This window comes from Lonchura striata, chromosome 36, assembly GCF_050655825.1.
Source record: "Lonchura striata isolate lonStrDom1 chromosome 36, ASM5065582v1, whole genome shotgun sequence".
Lineage (NCBI taxonomy): Eukaryota > Metazoa > Chordata > Aves > Passeriformes > Estrildidae > Lonchura > Lonchura striata.
The window spans coordinates 13294106-13308709 of NC_140738.1; the positions used below are offsets into that span (position 1 = coordinate 13294106).

Consider the following 14604-nt stretch of genomic DNA (forward strand, 5'->3'; position numbering starts at 1 on the left):
TACGAATTCCTCTTTTTGCTTTTGATTATTTTTGAATAATCTGTTTGTTGAGTTATATTTTATAGAAAAAAAAAAAAATCATCCCAGTTAATTATTACTCAAGATATTATACCCACCTCTCAAACGGACATTCAAATTGAACAAACCACATCACTATCCGCTGACTCTGCTTTAAAACAAGCGCCGTTATCCGCTGACTCTGCTTTAAAAATTTAAGAAGCTGAACATCGCAAACGCCGCGACGCAGCAAATTCTAAATCAGATGAAGTCACAAATCCTGCTGTGCTTTGTACCCTTAATTTGGACTCTCATTTAAAACAATTTTATATACTCCAGATAAAGTTTTTATATGTTTCATATGTTGTAATCACAATTAGTTTATCATTTTTTAATGTCTTTCAATTTATGTTTTTTTAATAATATGTAATGTTACAATTTGATTTTATATTAAGTTGTTTTGTTGTAATTATAATTAATTCAGTCTTTTCTGATATTTTTTAACTTAAAGGCTGTGTTTAACCATTATTGCTACAGGAATCACTCAGCTACTATATCGCTTCAGGCTTGCTGCATTGCTGCGAAATTTAAAAATTTATTAGTTATATTTAGTTGATCTTTTATTATATTTAATTCCAATAATTCCATTTAATTATTTTATTCAAATTAGATAGTTATAATTTTAATCATTCTAATTAAATTTTTTAGTTTAATTTCTGTCAATTATTTCATTCTATTTCAATTATTTACATTATTTACATTATTTTAAATTATTACTCAGAACAGCAAAACAGCAAGTTTTGTGCAGTCTTGTGTCTAATTTAAGCTGTTACTACTCTTCCTGCCCTATAAATGCAATAATGTGTCTTTCATGTCCTTTAAGTAATTTACAATGTTATCATATGATTTTATATTATTTGCATGTTTTATTAATTTGCTTAAACCACAAAATTCTCCTTCTTTTTGTAAAGTAAAAGAGGGAGATGCGGTGGTGTGTTTTTCTTTCATTTGATATTTGTTTAATATCTGTTTCCCCCCCCAACCCCCCTTTCCCTGCCCCTTTCCCTAGAACCTTCCCTGTCATTCATTCTAGCCCCCTCCTCAGCTTCCAGATGTTAGTTCTGCCCTAAACTCCTCCCCTGCTATTCCCTCATTGGTTACTGTTCCTACACCCGTCCTCCTGAGTTCTGTATAAAACCTTTGCCCCCCCGCCCGCCGGGGTCTTGGGGCTCATGGAATAAAACCATCTCGTTCCCCCCCCAAGTCCCGTGTCGCCTTCGTCTGTCCCTGCGCGCCACGAACTGAAACTGCAGAGCTTGCGGGGGAAAGCGGCCGCCCGTTCTCTTCCCTCACCGCCCAGCACGGCTCGGAGTGCCGCGGCGAGGAGCGCATGCCGCGCCTCAACACCCACCCAGTCTGGGTGGTTCATATCTGGGGTGGCTGTGGGGCAGGGTCAGGCTCTGGGGCAGCAGCATCCCTGGTCTCTGGGGCCATGTCAGGTTCTGGGCTGGGTGTCAGGGTTTTCCAGGTTAATCTTCCCTCGTCTCTCAGTGCCAAATAGAACAGGGCTAACAGCAACACAGCCCCTGTATGATATCATTGGTATTTGGAGTGGATCTGAGCCCTTCACAAACTGGTGGGGCAGACCCAAAGAGATGGTTAAAGGCTTGGGACAAAATTTCCCCCGGTGTCATTTCCTCACAGTAGGTGCCACTATTAAAGTAACCCCAAAAGCACACAGTCAGTGTGTGACAGCTGTGAATCCATGTGCCTGCTTCCCAGAGGAAGTTAAAGATCCATGAATTCTTCCCCTTATTCACCCATAAAACAAACCGGAGAAAAGCCACAGCAGCCTTGGCTGTAGGAGCCGTGTTTAGATCAGGGCCTGCAAATGGAGAAATGCAGCCACGGTTCCGTGCCACCCAAACCAGGGCAGGCTGGAGCACAGGGTGCTGCTTAATGAGGTTTCTGTAGCAGCACAAAAAAATTGGTTTACTCAAGAACTGTTATTCCCTTTTTTGTTCCTGTGCCCTCGAGCCACACGTTGGGTGCCAAAATCCGTCCTGGTTTGCAAAGACAGGAGTCTGCTAAGGAAGGCAGGAGCCTCCCCTGAAATGGGAAAAAAAATGTAGATCCTCTCCCTCTGAATTGCTGTAAATTTGAAGTTAAGGGGGGCTCTCAGGCAAAAATATGGGAGCAGGAATAACAGTTCTTTATTAGGGAAGAAAATAAAAAGATAAAATAAACAATACAGTGAAACAACCTCTAACAGACAGCATTTGAATACATCTTGTCTTGCAATATAGGACAATAACTTAGCATGAATCACATCCATTTACCACATGCTCCTTAGCCCCAGATATTGCCCACCTGGGACTGACATCCCAAAACAGTTTTCTTAAATTGTGCATTTTTCTTAATAATTAAAATTAAGTTAATTTTTAATTAAGTTAATTAAACTAATTGATTTTTGATAATAATAATTAAAATTTTATTGCTTATGCATAAAAATATTATTCTATATTTTAACATTTCATCTTAATGCTTCTATAAAAAAATCTCTGTATGTTTTTTGCAACCAAAAACGGATTGGTCATTGGTTCTAGGTAACACAATTCCCTTCATTAATTCATTTACCACTATTGGCTATTGATTTTGCCCTCTTTATTCTAATTTTCTTTATTTTTATTATTTTTGTCATCATTTTTATTATGTTCACAGACAGGGTAAAAGCGGCCACTTTGGGGCCCACGGAGACATTTCTGGGCACATTTGGGGCAGTTTTGTGTCTGTGGAGGGAATTCAGAGAGAACTTGAGGGTCTGGGGGCCCCTGGGGGAGCCGGGCGGGCGCTTGGAGGGGCACTCAGGGATCCTGAGGGGCAGTTCGGGGTCCGGGGGAGCACTCGGGGGTCCGGGGCCCTGGAGGTCAGCGAGGGGAATTTGGGGCCCTTCGGGGTCCGGGGGAGCACTCGGGGGGCTCGGGCGGGGCTCTCTGGGCGCGGGGGCTGATGGGAGTTGTAGGCGCGGGTACAATGCGGGGTAACGGGGCCGCGGAGCATCACGGGAGTTCTAGAAGCGGGTACAGCGACTCTCGGTGGGGTGCGGTGCATGACGGGAGATGAAGTCACGGATGGAACAGCTCTGGACGTGCACCGCAGAGCATGATGGGAGCTGTAGTCCCGGAAGTGGCTCGGACGCGACGTTTGCGATCCGGGAAGGCCTCGGGGACACTTTTGCATCCGAGCGGCGACTTGAGGTGCTCGGGGGCTCTGGAGCACTCGGGGGAGCTTGGAGAGATTTAACCGGGTTCCTCAGGGCGCAGGGCGCGGCAGGAATTTTAGGCGCAGAACTGTGTTCGGAGGGGCTCCGGGGCCACGGGGGATGAGAGGAGAGGAATTCCCAGAAGTGGCTGTGCCGAGCATCTGTGGGGCTGGGAGCACTCAGGAGATCCGAGGACGCTTTTGGGGGGTCGCGAATGGGCGCTGAGGGCACTTGGGGGTCCCGGAGGGTCTCGGGGGCACTGACGGGAGAGATGGGGGCGGTACCGGGGTTCTGTGGAGCGCGGGGCATGACGGGCGTTGTAGTCCCGGCCCTAATGGGGCTCTATTGGGCTGCGGTGCATGATGGGAGATGTAGGCAAAAGAAAAGATGGCGCTGACTTCAGGCACCGCCCCCAAAGCCATGATGCCTGTCGCTGATTGGTTGGGGCTGTGATGATGTGCGGGAGCCTCGGCAAATGGGAGGCGGCGGGGGCGGGAACAGCCCATTCCCAGTGCAGCCCCAGTGCCCCTCCAATCCCTCCCAGTACAGCCCAGTCCCTCCCAATACACCTGAGTTTATTCCCAGGCCCTCCCAGTTCCTCCCAATGTCATCCACAGTATGCCCCAGTGTTGCCCAGTCTTCCCCGCAATGTCCCTAGTTTGTCCCAGTATCCCCCAGTTTCACTCCCAGTTTCACTCCCAGTATGTCCCAGTGTGTCCCAGTGTACCCCCAAGTCCATCCCAGCCCACCCAGATTCCCCCTCAGCATTCCTCATGTTCCCAGGCTGTCCCAGTCCTCCACAGCATCACTCCCAGTATGTCCCAGTGTCTCCCACAGCATTCCCAGTATTCCCCAGTATGTCCCAGTCCTCCCCAGTGTTTCCAAGGACAGCTTCATTTCTCAGGGCTGCCGTGGCAGCCAAACCCAGCAGTGGGGTCAGTGCAGTGCCCATGGCCACAGCCCCTTGCAGTGCCCAGTGCAGCTGGGGCTGATGATCCACCCTCACAGCTGGCCCAGGGCCGGTCTGGAGTGGTTTTGGTGGCACCTTGGGCTGGCACACACCTGAGGAGGGTGTCTGTTTCCATGGGGAAACTCAGGAGTTTTAGATTGCTTCAAACATAGAAAAAGGGAAAGCCCCTCTTAGGCTGGGTGCAGCCAGCTCTGCGAGCACAGCAGGTCCCAGGTGAGTGAGGACAGACAGGATGGGCTGGGGCAAAGTGGAGCAAGGTTGTCCACGCTGGGCCAGAGCTCAGGGCACAGCTTCTCTGAGCAGGCCAGAGCTCCTGAGGGGAGACCTTGGCTCAATATCAATCACAGAATGCTGCAATCACCTCTGATCTAAAGAGAAATGTAATAAAATACACCCTTTAAAACAGGAATGTGTATTTCTTACAAGCTCTTTGAAATCTTTCTCCACAACTGGAAGAGGAAAACTTTAATGACCCTCTCAGGGCTTTGGTGTTGTTTACATCAGACTCAGTCCCTGAGAGTGTCTTCAAAAAACTTCTCAAGAACTCAAAGCTAAATTTAAACTCCAAAGTTCCTTGAAGTTTTAATGGGTCCCACTGAGGAACAGGACTGAGAAAGTGTCCCCAGGTTCCAGTCAGAGCAGAACACTGGAGGCAGTGATGACAGCTGGGGACAAGCAAGGGAAAGGTGGCTCTGGTGCTGAGCAAACCTGGATGTGTTTCAGGAATGCAAAGGGCCCAGGCCTGAGCCCCAGCCCCTGGCAAGGCAGATCCTGTCCCTCCCTCATTGTTCAGGGCTCTTCCCGGGATGGGCACTGGCATGTAGGGATGTGCAGTGCCAAGGGCAGGACCATGGGGCGGCCCCTTCCAGGCTGCTGAGCAGGGACAAGGAGGCACTGAGGCCCCAGGGCTGCAAGGGTCACTTGTCCCCTGGTGGCCTCAGGCCCAGGGCCAGCAGCCATGGCCAAAGGGCTGCACAGGTTGGCTCTGTCAGGGCCTTGCAGCTGCTGCACATCCCTGAGCCCTCTGCAGCCCAGGCTGTCCCACGGTGTCCCTGCCCTGCGCCTCTGTCCCTGCAGGCTGTCGTCACCCCTGGCTGCCCCACCTCGCTGGCCCTTCCTTTGCTGGCAGCTCTGCCTCCTGCTGCCCCTGCCTGGCCACACAAAGCCTTGGGCTGATACCAAAAGGGTTTATTCCATTTTTACCTTGCCTGGGAACTTTTAACACAGGAACAGGGTGTGCAGGAGCTGCTTTTCCAGCAAGGACAGTTGGAAGTGTAGAAGACATCTGGCTCAAGGGTGCAGTGATACAAAAAGCAAGGACTGAACCTGGGAACTTGGGGTGGGTTTTATGGCAATGGGTAAATTGTAATACACATTTAGCGACTGTGTATAAGCAACACACAGGTAGAGTTACATGTCCACATACGGTTAGGAGTTATCCCTCACTAGACCCAAGGCCTGAATAAATGATCCCCTCTTAAATAGCAAATTAGTGTTAAGGAGTCTTGTTCTGATATTTCAGAGATTTGGTGGCCATGGGGCCTCACAGAACCCAGGAGTCAGCTGTGACTCTGTGCAAACTCATGGAACAAAGGGTCCATGGTGACACAGTGGAACCCCATGGAACCAAAATCCATTTTGGCACACTGGGGCCACATTGAACCAATGGTCCATTGTGACACCACGGATCCAAGGAGACCAATGTGACCCTGAGAAACCTCTTGGAACCAAGGGGCCATTCTGACACAGCAAGGCCTCGTGGAACCACAGGTCCATGGTGACACTGCAAGGTCACACGGAACCAAGGTGGCCATGGAACCAAGGTTCTGCCATGGAACCTCATGGAACAATGGGACCATGGTGACACTGTGGAACCAGGGAGACTGTTTTTGGCAGTAGGAAAGCTCACGGAACCCCAAGTCCATTGTGACACGGGGAGGCCTCATGGAACCAAGGGACCATTGTTAAACTGTGTGGCCTCCTGGAACCATGAGCCATTGTGACACAGCGTGGCACCTCATGGAGCCAAGAGTCCATTGTGACACTGTGGGGCCCTGTGGAACCAAGGGGAGCACAGTGACTTTGTGGGGCCTCATGGAACAATGAAAACTGTTCTGACACTTTGGGACCCACTGGAACCAAGGGGCCATGACAGCATGGCAGGGCCTCATGGAATCAAGGGGACCGCAGTGAACACTGTGGGTCTCCATGGGATGAAGGTCCAATGGAACCATTGTGTCACCATGGTGTCACTCCGGGGTATCCTGGAACCAAAGGTCCATTGTGACCCAGCAGGGTCTCATGGAACCATGGAGACCATTCCTACATTTTGAGGCCTTGTGAAACCAAAGGGCCTCTGTGGCACTTCAGAGCCTCATGGGGCCAAGGGGACCATCATGACACTGTGGGGCTCAGTGACACCAATGGTCTGTTGTCACACTGCCAGGCCTTAGGTGTGGGTGCTCTGCTTGTTTTTTCTACTTGTGTCCTGGTCAGGATTTTAGGTGCCTGAGACGATAATTCGTGTTCAGACTCAGGTGCTTCTTGTTTCTTATCAGTGTTGCAGCCTCACAACTGTGAGTTCTGCAGTCTTTCATTAGCAAGTCACAAAATGGCCAAATAATTTCTTGTTACAAGGTCTTTAAAAACTATCCAACCAAGAAATGACACCTATATTATTTTCCCTTTTGACCCAATAACTGATCCCTCGAAGTCAGCAATGCGGACTTTTCTGTCCAATCACAAAATATCACCCAAAGCCATAAAGAATAATGTAAGAAGGTAAATAAGAAGAACGTGTCTCCACCCTAAAACTTCCATCTTGCTTCATATTTATTACTATGTTCTGAAACCCCAAACTCTAATTTTTCCACCCTGTGGTAGTATACACCTCTAACCAACTACACACCCGTAACCCCAGTGCTATTAATCAATTTTGGAAGCCTTCTCCACAACCTCAGGTCAAATGCAGTGTTCTCTTGCAAGTCTGTGCCTTTCAGCACAGCAAGTTTAACATTCTCAGCATCCAGGGTTCCAACAGTCATGGAATCAGGGACACTATGTGACACTAAAGGCCTCACTGAGCCACTGTGACACCACAAGGCCCCATTGAACCCAGGGGCCATTGTGACGCTATGGAGTGTTGGCAGGCCAAGGGGCAGCTGTCACACTGAGTGGCACCATGGAACCAAGGAGCTGCAGGGCCCCATGGAACTAAGGATTCATGGAACAGTGTGGGACCCCACGGAACCAAAGGTCCATTGTGACATTGTGGGGCCTGTTGGAATCCTGGAGGCCATTCTGACACTTTGAGGCCTCGTTGAATCAAGGGGCTCTGCAGGGCCCCATGGAGCCAAGGAGACCCTTCTGACACTGTGAGTGCCCATGGAACCAAGGGTCCATTGTGATCCTGTGGCACCAAGGAGACCCCTGTGACCCTGCAAGGCCTCATGGAAGCAAGGGACTATTGTGACACTATGGAGCCCCATGGAAACAAGAGGCCAGCGTGACACATCTGGGCCTCATGGAACCAAGGATCCAATATGACACCACCAGTGTGACACTGCAGGGCCCCATGGAAACAAGGGGCCGGTGTGACACTGCAGGGCCCCATGGATCCAAGGGAACAGGTCACGGGTCTGGCTGGCTTGGCCTGACTGGTCCAACTGCCCTAGGCATGTCGAGGGTTTCTTCTCATGTACCCCTGAAACAGAGCCCTGGGGCTCTGGGCTTTCCTTCCAATGGAAAAGAACTGTCCTTCTTATTCAAGCATCCATGGCCAAAATGGGATTACCCCCTCCAAAATTCCCAATATCCAGAGATTGCTCCTAAACAAAAGCTGTCATTAACAAGTGTGTTTGGCCTTGTCTTCCTGAGAGCTGGCTCTCACCTGCCTTCAAACACTGAGGCTCTGTGCTTTTCTTCCTGTAGAATAGGACCGTCCCTCCTGCTCATGCAACCATGGCCAAAACTGACACTTTTCCTCCAAAATTCCCTACGTGCAAGGGTTTCTCCCAGACAAAAGCTGCCAGGACAGACTTCTCTGGCTTGCCTTGGCCTCTGGTGGTCTCCCTATTCTGCCCTGCGACACTGGGGCTTAGCTCTTTCCTTCCTATGAAAAACAATTGTCTTTCTTCTTCATTCTTCATCTGTCTCCTTCTTTTGGCCAGGTGTCCATGGCCAAAATTGGGATTCCACCTCCAGAAGTCCTATAGTCAAAGATTGCTCCTGCACAAAAGCTGCCATTACAGACAGGTCTGGCTGGCCTTGGCATCCTTAGGTGGGCTCTCACCTGCCTTCCAAACACAGGGGATCCATGCTTCCCTTCCTATGGAAAAGAACTGGCCTTCTCCTCCAGGCACAAATGTCTGAAATTGGGATTCTACATTCACAATTCCAAATATCCAAGGGTTGGTCACAGATAAACCTGCCAGGATAGACAGGTCTGGCTGGCCTTGGCCTCCGGTGACTGAAGAATTCATCAGATCCTGAAATACAGGGGCTCTGTGGTTTCCTTTCTGTGAGACCATTGTGACACTGTGGGGCCTTGTGGAACCCAAGGGTCATTGTCACCCTGGGGGCCTCATGGAAGGAAGGGGCCACACTTCAGAAGCAAGGAGAACATTGGGACACTGCAGAGTGCCATGAAACCAAGGGAACATGGAACAGGTCTGGCTGGCTTGGCCTCCCAGGGCCACCTGACAGGTCCAGCTGATCTTGGAATGTTGATGGCTGCCTCTCATCAGCCCCTGGAGAACTGGGGCTCTGTGCTTTCCTTCCTATGGAAAAGAACCATCCATCTTTCCAGGTGCTCATGGCCAAAATTGATATTCCCCCTGAAAAATTCCCTTTATGAAAGGGTAATCCCACCCAAAATCTTCCAGGACAGACAGCTCTGGCTGGCCTTGGCCTCTGGTGGTCACATCTCATCTCAAGGAAGCCCTGAGGAAAGTATTTGAGCAAGTTTGACTGCTGGAATGTCAATGAGTCTCTTGTCGTCTGAAAAACTCAGATGCTCTTCTGGTCATATGTGTCTTTTATTCCTCATTGTGTACTATGTGTGAAATATAATTTTCAGCTAAAAAATATTATTCTTATCACTCTCCCAGTGTTATCTGACACAAAACACCTTGTCTACATATGGATCAAGGCCACCTGTATAAGCAAACACAATGAAGAATCCAGCAGGAATTATTTGTCTCTGTTCCCATCTCCTCTGGAGCTGGAGGTGCAACCCCAGCACTTGGAAGGGCTCAGAGGGTCAAAAGCTCAGCTCCCACACAGAGAACTTGTGGACCTTGGATGCTCTTCCTGCCCCTGCCCGCTCAGCCAGGCTGAGATGGACACTGATGGTTCCTGTGCCAGGCTCTCCCAGCCCAGCCCAGCTCCCTGCCAGCTCTGCCAGCTGCCCTGAGCTCTGGGCAGCACCAAGGGCCTCTCCCCAGCACAGCCCAGCCGGCTCTGGCCCCACAGCTCTGCTCAGCCCAGGCTGCTCTGGGCACTGCCCCACGGCCTCAGCCCCTGCCAAGGGCACAGCAGCAGCTGCAGCTCAGCCAGGACTCAGCCCCACCATGGGGGAAGGGGCTTGGCCAAGGCCAAAGGAGCTCCCTGGCTGCCCTGCTCCCCTCTGCCTGAGGTGCTGAGAGCTCTGCAGCCCCTCCTGCCATCCCATCTGCCCAGGCCAGCACAAGAGCCCCGGCCCTGGGGCCCTCCAGAGCTGCTCCTGCTCCAGGCCCAGGGCCCATCCCAGAGCTGGGGCAGCCACAAAGCTGTGCCCATTTCTGCTCATTGCTGCTCTGGGATGGATCCTCAACCACTTGGAGGCTGCTGATGAATTTTACTGCTCCAGAGGCCTCTTCTATCTTGATTTCTTCAGTTCAGGAATTCAGTGACAAAAGGCTTATAAACATTTGTTCAAAATGCCAAAACAAGGAAAAACCCATGGGAATAATTCAAGTCCTCAATTCTTCTGTGCTTAATTAGACAGATTTGAGAAATGTATACAAAGTGAATATACTATATCGAAAACAGGGCAGAGAGAATTGTTCTTTTCCTGTTAATAGACTGATATCAGCAATGTCCAATTGATATTTAGCCCCAGCACCTTTTAACGCTGTCTGAACATATATGAAAATCAAGACCCTTCATGGCTGACAATCAATAACACTTTGTCCCTACCCCTCCCCACCATTTCTCTCATCCCACCCCTGGCACTCAGAGCAGCTGAGGAATGGAGTCACATCCAGGGGTGTCCCCAGGGCTCAGGACTGGGGCCAGGTCAGTGAAATCTCTTTATTGCTGATCTGGACGAGGCCATCAAGGGAACCCTCAGGCAGTTCCAGGTGAGCCCAGGCTGGGTGGGAGTGTGGCTGTGCTGGAGGGCAGGAAGCTCTGCAGAGGGATCTGGACAGGCTGGAGCCATGGGCCCAGGACAATGGGATGAGGTTCACCAAGGCCAAGGGCCAGGTCCTGCCCTGGGCTCACAACCACCCCAAATCCCTGGCCATGTCCTGCCCTTGATCCCCACAGCCTGTCCTTCATCCCTGCATTGCCAGGGACTTTCTGGGACAAGGGAGCTCTGCTCTGGGGGTGGAGGGAGCTCCATGTGCCACCACTGGAGTGGGAACCACAACTCATCAGGTTTGTGTCCTTTGGGGGTCAGGAACTGGTGAGACTCAAAGGCACAGAAATTTTCTCCTCATGGCCAACAGACCATGGTTGAACAGGACACAATTTAATAACAATCACGCTCTTCCCTGAGCTATGTGCAGCATCCCAGCAGCATCTGATGAGTCCACCATCCACTAGTGACTTACATGCTAAAATTGATCTTAGACAGGAGTGTGGGCAAAACAGCTCAAACAATACCTGAATTGCAAAGCTGTCAGTGGTGGATGGACAAGGGAGGTCAGGCTGGTTTTGGTGTTGGGGAAATGCTGAAACCAGCCTGACTCATTTCATCTCCTCCTGGCCTGGCTGATCTCCCCTCTTTCCCCTTACACCCATTGGCTTCTGTCTCCCACCAGGCCCCCGGTGAAGAGCCTGGCTCTGTGTTCTCCATCCCCTCCTCGCTGGCACTGCCAGGCTGGGATGAGGAGCCCTTCAGCCTTTCCTGCTCAGGCTGGACAAGCCCAGCTCCCTCAGCCTCTGCTCACAGCCCAAGTGCTCCAATCCCACCTTGGAGGCCCTTCCCTAAGCCTGCTCCAGCTGCCAGGCATCTTTCCTGCCCTGGGGAACCCAACCCAGGCCACGGGGACCTGGATAAACCACGTCCTTGATGTCCTGGGCACACAGCCCTGGCCCCTTTTCCCCATGTCAAGCTCTGGGGTGGATCCTGTGGAACATCCTTTGGTGGAGGCTGTGGCTGCAGGGGGACTGGGGGGATACCAGGGGACAGGGACCCCACTGGGCATGAACAGCATTGGACTTGTTGGGAGAAACTGTGAGTGAGAGCTGGAGTGGAGTGACCAACCCAGTGACCTCACAGAGCCCTGCTGGGATGTCACACAGCCCCACTGTGATGTCACAGTCTGCTCTGAGATGTCACAGCCCATTCTCTAATTTCACACAGCTGGTCTCTGATGTCACATAGAGCTCTGTGATGTCATCACCTGCTCTGTGATGTCAGACCTCTGCCCTGTGATGTCACAGCCAGCTTTGATGTTACAGGGACAGTCTATGATGTTGTAGCTTCTCAATGACCTCACTCTGTGATGTCACAGCCCACTCTGTGACCTCTTGTTACCAGATGATAAATTGTCTCCACCAGGTGAGCTGACACCTGGAGCTTGTTCTCCAAACCCCAGGCCTATGGAAACCACACAATGCCCACTGTGTGAGAAGAGGAACTGGAAGTTCACCAGCCTCAGTGTCCTGCCAGCTCAGCCAGGCCCATAGGAACATTGGGGTCCACGACCACCAGAAACCACCAGAGAGAACCCCAGGACAGAAGAACACATGGGTAATGGAGAGGGGAAGTATGTTAATGATTCTGGGGAAATGATTATCAGATGTGTGTTTAGTCCACGACAATCAATGGATATGTGTACAAAATACAGAATATGAACAGAAACTTTCCTGTACTCAGCATGCTCGGCTTTGGGAGGAGCTATCCCCCATGCATCCAGCTGAATAAAGAATGCTGCTTCTTAATGCTGCATTGGTGTTAAGGAGTTTTCTGTTTTACTGAATTTTTGGTAACACTGAGCTCACAAGGAAAGCTCTGTCTCCTGCTGTTCACAAACAGAGAAGGGCTGGTGGCAGATGTGGGGGTCGGAGGCTGCCTGGGGCACAGGGACCATGAAATAATCAAGTTTTCAATGATCTGTGCAAAAAGGAGGGGCAGCAACAAAACTTCAACACTGGAATTAGGAAGGGCAGACTTTGGCCTACTTAGGATGCAGGTTTGGGGAGTACAAAATCAGGTACTGAATTTTTTTAAGGGAAAGAGCCCTTAAAAACCAAGGGGTTCAGGAACGATGGACACATTTTGAGAAAGCAATCTTAAGGAGTACGGAGCAGCCTGTCCCAGTGTGGCAAAAGATGATCTGCTGAGGAAAATCACTGTCCTGACTACCCATGGAGCTTTTGTGGGAACTCAGGGGAAAGCAGAGAGAGCATTAACTTTGGACAGAAGGTCAGGCAACTTAGCAAATGTTTAAGGATGTTGTTACATCATGCAGAAAGAGAAAAGGAAAGATGTGAAATTTCAATTAGAGATTAACCTGGCCACTTCTGTGAAAAATAATAAAAAATGTGTCTATGAATAAATTCATAGCAAAACATGGTATAAGGAGAACCTCTACTCTTTATTGGATGCAGTGGAAAATAGAGTAACTAAAGATAAGGAAAAGGTTGAGCTACTTAATACCTTGTTTGACTCAATTTTCAATATATGGAGAGATTGTCCTCAGGACAAGAGTTCTCCTGAGCTGGTAGATGGTCACAGGGAGCAGAACAGGCCCCTGTAATCCAGGTGGAAGCAGCTGGTGACCTGCTGAGCCACTCAGATGCTCACAGGTGGATGGGATCTGATGGGATCCATCCTAGGGGGGTGAGGGAGCTAGCGGATGAGCTCCCCAAGCTGCTCCCCATCATTTACCATCAGTCCTGGCTCACCAGGGAGGTCCCAGAGCACTGGAGGTGCCAGTGTGAGCCCATCCCCAAGAAGGGCTGGAAGGAGGATCTGGGGAGCTCCAGGCCTGTCAGCCTGACCTCGGTGCCCAGCAAGGTTATGGAACAGATCACCTTGAGAGCCACCACAGGGCACCCACAGGATGGCCGAGGGGTCAGAGCCAGCCAGAGTGGATTTAAGAGGGGCAGGTCCTGCCTGAGCAACCTGATCTCCTTTTATGACCAGGTGACCCACCTGTGGATGTGGGAAAGGCTGTGGATGTGTCCATCTGGACTTCAGCAAAGCCTTGGACACTGTCTCTGACAGCATTCCCTGGAAAAGCTGCAGCCCACGGCTTGGGCAGGTTCCCTCCTGGCTGGGAGATGGAAGAGCTGGCTGGAGGCTGGGCCCAGAGAGGGGTGGGGATGGTGCTGCACCCAGCTGGTGTCCAGTCCCTGGTGCTGTCCCCAGGGATCTGTGTTGGGCCCAGTCCTGTTTAACATCTTCACCGATGATCTGGGTGAGGGGATCGAGCCCACCATCCCCAAATTTGCAGGTGACACCAAGCTGGGTGTGAGTGTGGATCTGCTGGAGGGCAGGACAAGAAGACACATCCTCCAGCTGCACCAGGGGAGGTTTAGGCTGGACAAGAGGAAGAAGTTCTTCACAGAAAGGGTGAGTGGGCATTGGAATGGGCAGGCCAGGGGGGAGGTGGCAGAGTCACTGTCCCTCTCCAGTGGCACTCAGTGGCATGGTCTGGGTGACAAGGCGGTATTAGGGCATTTATTGGACTTGATGATCCCAAAGGTCTTTTCCAGCCTATTTGATTCTGTCATTCTGTGATGATTGGGACACTCTGGGGCCATTGTGACCCTGCAGGGCCTTGTGGAACTAAGAGGACCATGGTGACACTGTGCAGCCCCATAGAACCAGGGCTCCATTGTGGTGCTCTGGGGCCCAATGGAACCAGGGAGTCCCCGTGACGCTGGGTCCTGGTGGAACCACAGAGGCCATGGTGACACTGCGGGGCCTCGTGTGACCGAGGGGTTTCACCCCTGTGACACTGCCAAAGCAAGGAGAGCATTGGGAGAGTCCAGGGCCCAGGGGAACCAAGGGGCCATTCTGACACTGCAGGGCCTCCTGGAACCAAGGGGACATTGTGACACTGCAGGACCTTGTGTAACCAAGGGGCCACTGTGACACTCTGGGGCCTCAGGGAATCTGGAAGGCCCTTGTGACACTGTGTGGCCTCGTGGAAACAAG

At 51.0% G+C, this 14604-nt stretch overlaps 1 long non-coding RNA gene across 1 annotated transcript; it reads left to right on the top strand.

Moving 5' to 3' along the window:
* The first annotated feature begins 1428 nt into the window (after positions 1 to 1428).
* Positions 1429 to 12385, top strand: LOC146764197 (uncharacterized). The gene is made up of 2 exons (XR_014950981.1): positions 1429 to 10570; positions 11998 to 12385. It is a non-coding gene; the product is annotated as an uncharacterized LOC146764197 (long non-coding RNA).
* The last annotated feature ends 2219 nt before the right edge of the window (positions 12386 to 14604 follow it).